Below are 6,404 nucleotides of genomic sequence, written 5' to 3' on the forward strand. Positions count from 1 at the left end.
AAAATGGATACTTGAGAACTTTGTCCAACTGTTTGCTTTTCAGAGGATACAGTAGCTTGTCCAAAAATGAAACTAAATTAGATCAAACTCTAAAAATATGTTAAATCAGATTTGGGGCTCTAGTCTAGACAAAAAATAATAAAATAAAATAAAAATCCCCAGAGTATTTTTCCAAAGGAAAGGTAGTTGGATGGTTGATCATAAGACTTTTCATTTCTTCAATCTAAACCTGTCCCTTTTTCTTCCCGATCATGTGACCTACAGACGAACTAATTTTAAGCAGTAAGAATAAATTCTGGAATATATTCTTTTCTTACTTGTTTGTTTAAATCAGTTGATTCAACCAAATAGGATCATTTTTTTCAAACTGAATCAAAAACTCCAAATTTTGCTTGACTCTCACTCTCTTAATATTTATGGATTGTAAAGATTTCACGTCAGAGATGTTTACATTTAAAAAGCATCTCTGAGAGAAATTTATTGCAAATAGAATAATGGCAAAAAAACAACAACCCACCCTATTTTTCAGGGAATGCAAATTAAAAAAATATATGCTCATTATAGAGAAGCATCCACAAAAGCTTCTTGTATTAGGGAAAGTTGTGAGAGAAAACAGATGCAGGCATTTTAAATGAATTTTTAACAAACTGTTTCAGAAAAAACAGTCTAAACAGTGCCTTAATAAGGTAAAGGTAAAGGTTCCCCTCACACATGTTGTTCCCGACTCCTAGGGGTGCTAGTCGTTACCAACTCTAGGGGTGGTGCTCATCTCCGTTTCAAAGCCAAAGAGCCAGCGCTGTCCGAAGACGGGTCTGTGGTCATGTGGCTGGCATGACTCAATGCCAAAGGCGCATGGAACGCTGTTACCTTCCCACCAAAGGCGTTCCCTATTTTTCTACTTGCATTTTTTTACGTGCTTTCGAGCTGCTAGGTTGGCAGAAGCTGGGACAAGTCACGGGAGCTCACCCCGTGTTATGCGGCACTAGGGATTCAAACCACTGAACTGCCGACCTTTTGATCAACAAGCTCAGTGTCTTACCCACTGAGCCAGTGCATCCCAGCCTTAATAAGGTAAAGAGCACAATTTTTTGGTTTAAGCCTGATTCACACATCTTTATTGACATGACATGGGGTGACAGAAAGGTTTCCAATAGGCCATTCTCCCATATGAACAGGTGATAAAATACTGCAAACGAGGGAGTGGAGATTATTCCAGATCCCACCCATATATCAGAAGTCTAGCTTAGCACTGAAGTGGATCAGATAAATAATGGGAAAAAATCTATTATTTCTGTTCAAGGCAGTCAAAACTAATAAGCTAAAATGTAATCTAAATAAAACAAAAATCAATATTCTGGTATCCTCCCAACACATCCCTTTTCCCGGACTATTGATTTTAGTAGTGGACCCAATGCAATAAAAGGAAATATACAATTATAGTTTTTAGATCCTTCTCTGTCTTGTCCAATTCCTATGGAGCTTTTTCACATCTGGATAGGTAGGAAATCTGAGAAACTGGAATGATGGGACAGTCTGTGACAATAAAATAAAAATTGCCAGCATATTTCATCAATTTACTATGATTGAACATGCTTTGAAGACCTACATATTGACACAAACCAATTCAAGATAGACAGACAGACAACTATGGAATGATGTGAGTACCAATGTGCAACCCTTCTCAAGTCTTAAAAAGATTTTTTTTTTAATTTGCAGTTATATCCCACCCTTCTCCGAAGACTCAGGGCGGCTTACACTATGTTAGCAATAATCTTCATTCTATTTGTATATTTATATACAAAGTCAATTTATTGCCCCCAACAATATGGGTCCTCATTTTACCTACCTTATAAAGGATGGAAGGCTGAGTCAACCTTGGGCCTAGTGGGACTAGAACCTGCAGTAATTGCAGGCAGCTGCTGTTAATAACAGACTGCATTAGCAGTCTGAGCCACAGAGGATGGCTCTGTGATTCTCTTAGAGAGAAAAAAATGACATACAGTAGTGGCCAAAATTGTGGAAACCTTTTGGGAAAAGTGTATTTTTGAGGTTTGATGGCTAATAACACCACTTTTGTTTGGAGTTTCAAGATAATCCTATTCCACTGCTGGAATGGCCTGGGAATAGCCCAGACCTTAATCCAATTGAAAAACTATGGAGCCGACTAAAGAAACTTGTTTGTCAGAAGCGACCCAGCAATAAAACCCAGTTAATAGAAGCAATCATTCAATCTTGGTTTCACATTATAACAGCTGCAGAAGTAAAAGACTTGGTTCACTCCATGGGAAGATGTTATAAGGCCGTAATTCATGCTAAAGGTTACCCAATGAATATTAACTGACATGGTGATCATTTTTGTATATCTCATTTTTTTCTACATGTTTCACTTTTCTTCTTTATATTGTAACTGCTATTCTAATAGCAAATCCTTCATAAAAATGATTGCATTACATTCTTGTTTAAATTATAATTCCATTGATATATAATTGTATGATACTACTCCAAAAAAAAAAGTGGTGCTATTAGCTAGTTTTAGAAAATGCACTTTTCCCAAAAGGTTTCCACAATTTTGGCCACTACTGTAACTCTTAGTAAGAACGAGGGTAGGATTAACACCATTTTGGAATCTGGTCACAATCTTTGTGCTTGGTGTCTGTTTAAATAGGAAGCTGAGGACAACTAGAAGGAATAATTGTTAGGCTAATGTTCTTTCAAATGTCTCCATTGAGCCACAATAATGAAAGCTTCAGAAGAAATGATTATATTTGCACCGTTTCAGAAATCTTCATGTCATATTAGCACAGCTTAATTTCACAATTTAGATTTAGAAGAGAGGCAAAAAAGAAAAGATTCTATTTTCCACCGCCACTAAGAAAATAGAAAAATATGAGTTGGCAATTTTTTTTTTTTGGCCAGAAACTTTCTTCCTCCTGTGACAGAGCCAAGAGCCAGGAAGTCAATGATTTCCCAGAATTACATGGATAATGTATAATAAGAAAGGTAAAGGTTGACCCATTGAGATGTTCAGATAACCCATTCTGGTCATTTTCAATAATATGTAACATGCAATTCTTAGGCTAGGAAAAGCTAACTAAATATTACATTCCCTAATTGCAATAATTAATGGGTGGAAAGGTTTTTCTAGGCTACATCGGTAATCTGTTCCAGGGAAGGGTTTGCCATGAAGATAAAGATGTAACTTTTGTAACAGTTGTAAAATGAAGCTTTATCCAAATATCCTTTTCCTATTGCACTTCCTCAAGGCTATGGTTTTCCCAGTTTTCCCAATTGCAATGTATGGGTTTGAAAGTTGGACCATAAGAAAGACTGAGCACCAAAGAATTGAGGCCTTTGAACTCTGGTGCTGGAGAAAACTTCTGCAAGTCCCTTGGACTGCAAGGCGATCCAACCGATCAGTCCTAGAGGAGATCAACCCTGACTGCTCTTTAGAAGGCCAGATCCTGAAGAGGAAACTCAAATACTTTGGCTATCTAATGAGAAGGAAGGACTTACTGGAGAAGAGTCTCATGCTGGGAACGATTGAGGGCAAAAGAAGAAAGGGACGGCAGAGAATGAGGTGGCTGGATGGAGTCCCTGAAGCAGTTGGTGTGAGCTTAAATGGACTCCAGAGGATGGTAGAGGATAGGAAGGCCTGGAGGAACATTATCCATGGGGTTGCGATGGGTTGGACACGACTTCACAACTAACAACAACAACATTGCACTTCCATTTAACCCCTTTGCACTGTTCCTGGGTTGGTGGTACAACCCCTTGTCCTCTTCGTTTTCAAAAATAGACTGAACAATTTGACCAGAGTGGTATAAAATATCTTGCCTTGAGTAGGAAATTGGATTAGAAAACCTCTGCGATCCCTTCCAACCCTATTATTTTGTGTTCGATGTTCTAAGCTTTTGTGGTAATTACGCTAATTGTAAAGACAACTGGAAGTAGATGTGGAGTGAGAACCATAACTGTATGTCTTAGATGGATATACAGTAATTGAGAGTACAGTACTTTCTTCTCTATTTCCATAAATACCCATTTGTAACAATAATCAGAATACTTTACAGAATCTGTCTGAAGCAAGCTGGGTTCATTAGTCATTGAGCAAGCAAAGGACAAGTTATTGGATGTATCTGTGACATACTTTACTAGTTAGGTGCTCAATACTTAGTAACTAGATGGGTAAATGTTCACCATATTGACTTATCTTTAGGAAAAATGGTAGCTCTTCCAAAGGGGAAAGGGAGAAAAATATGACATTCCGTTTTTTTTAAATTCAAGGATGGATAAAAAGGAAGAAGTAAAAGGATGTAATTATTAAGGGAAAAAGTAATAACAAACCTATACAACATCATGAATGTAAAGAATATTGCTATGACAAGAAGGATCAGAAAGGTTAAAGCATTATTTTTTTACCTGGTCATGTATGGCTATGAAAACTGGACATTGAAAAAGACTGAGACATAGCAGGTTCATGCTTTTCAGCTATAAATTTTAGATGGTAATTAAAAGTACTATGGACTACAAGAAGAACTAATGAATCAATTCTGGAAGAAATAAAGTATTCAAGAAATAAAGACTGTTTCTTAAAGCTAAGGAACACTCTTGGAGTTAGCTCATGCAAGCAGGTCATTGGAGAAAACAACCATGCTTGTAAACTTGATGGAAAGCAAAGAACAAAAGATAGGGTGAATGAACGGAAGCTCGTGAAAGAGTTCTTTACAGAGTTCATATAGAATATAATAGAATAGAATAGAATAGAATAGAATAGAATAGAATAGAATTTTTATTGGCCATGTGAGATTGGACACACAAGGAATTTGTCTTGGTGCATATGCTCTCAGTGTACATAAAAGATACATTCATCAAGGTACAGCATTTACAACACAATTGATGGTCAATATATCAATATAAATCATAAGGATTGCCAGCAACAAAGTTACAGTCATACAGTCATAAGTGGAAAGAGATTGGTGATGGGAACTATGAGAAGATTAATAGTAGTGCAGATTTATGGGATCAATCATCAACCAATCCATTACCTCACACTTAGAAGCAAACAACCTACTCTCCAATAAACAATTTGGTTTCAGGAAAAAATTATCATGCAACTTACAACTTCTCCACTGTAAAAACATATAGACTACAAAGCTCGATCAAGGCAAAACAATAGATGCAATCTACATAGACTTCTGCAAAGCTTTTGACTCAGTAGTACACGATAAACTTCTCCTAAAATTAAAATCCTATGGCATTTCAGGACCCCTTCACAAATGGATATCTGCTTTTCTGTCTAACAGACAACAAGTGGTTAAAATTGGCAATGCTCTATCAAATCCTGTTCCTGTCAAGAGTGGCGTTCCTCAAGACAGCGTCCTTGGACCAACACTTTTCATACTATACATTAATGATCTTTGTGACCATATCTCAAGTAATTGTGTTCTCTTTGCTGACGATGTCAAACTATTTAACACCACTGATAATACATCTATCATTCAAAAAGACCTTGATCATCTAACCGCTTGGTCTAAAACTTGGCAACTCCAGATCTCAACCAGCAAATGCTCAGTCTTACATACAGGAAAAAAGAACCCAAACACTAAGTACTCGCTTGATGGACATTACCTCACAGATGACCCCCATCCCGTTAAAGACCTTGGAGTTTTCATGTCAAATGATCTCAGTGCCAAAGCCCACTGCAATAGCATAGCAAAATACATAGCAAAAAAGGCTCTAAGAGTTGTAAACCTAATCTTGCGTAGCTTCTTTTCCAAAAACATTACACTACTAACCAGAGCATATAAAACATTTGTAGACCAATTCTAGAATACAGCTCACCTGTTTGGAACCCTCACCATATCTCTGACATCAATACAATTGAACGTGTCCAGAAATATTTTACAAGAAGAGTTCTCCATTCCTCGGTAAACAACAAAATACCTTATCCCACTAGACTTGAAATCCTGGGCTTGGAAAACTTGGAACTCCGTCGCCTTCGACAAGACCTAAGTTTAACTCATAGAATCATCTATTGTAATGTCCTTCCTGTCAAAGACTACTTCAGCTTTAATTGCAATAATACAAGAGCAACCAATAGATTTAAAATTAATGTCAACCACTTTAATCTAGATTGCAGAAAATATGACTTCTGTAACAGAATCATCAGTGCTTGGAATACTTTACCTGACTCTGTGGTCTCTTCTCATAATCCTAAAAGCTTTAACCAAAAACTTTCTACTATTGACCTCACCCCATTCCTAAGAGGACCATAAGGGGCGTGCATAAGTGCACAAACGTGCCTACCGTTCCTGTCCTATTGTTTTTCTTTTCTTCTTCCTATATATATATATATATATTCTTATACCTTTATATGCTATATAACCTTTCTGTATGATAGTTAC

Source organism: Ahaetulla prasina, chromosome 12 (genome assembly GCF_028640845.1).
Source record: "Ahaetulla prasina isolate Xishuangbanna chromosome 12, ASM2864084v1, whole genome shotgun sequence".
Lineage (NCBI taxonomy): Eukaryota > Metazoa > Chordata > Lepidosauria > Squamata > Colubridae > Ahaetulla > Ahaetulla prasina.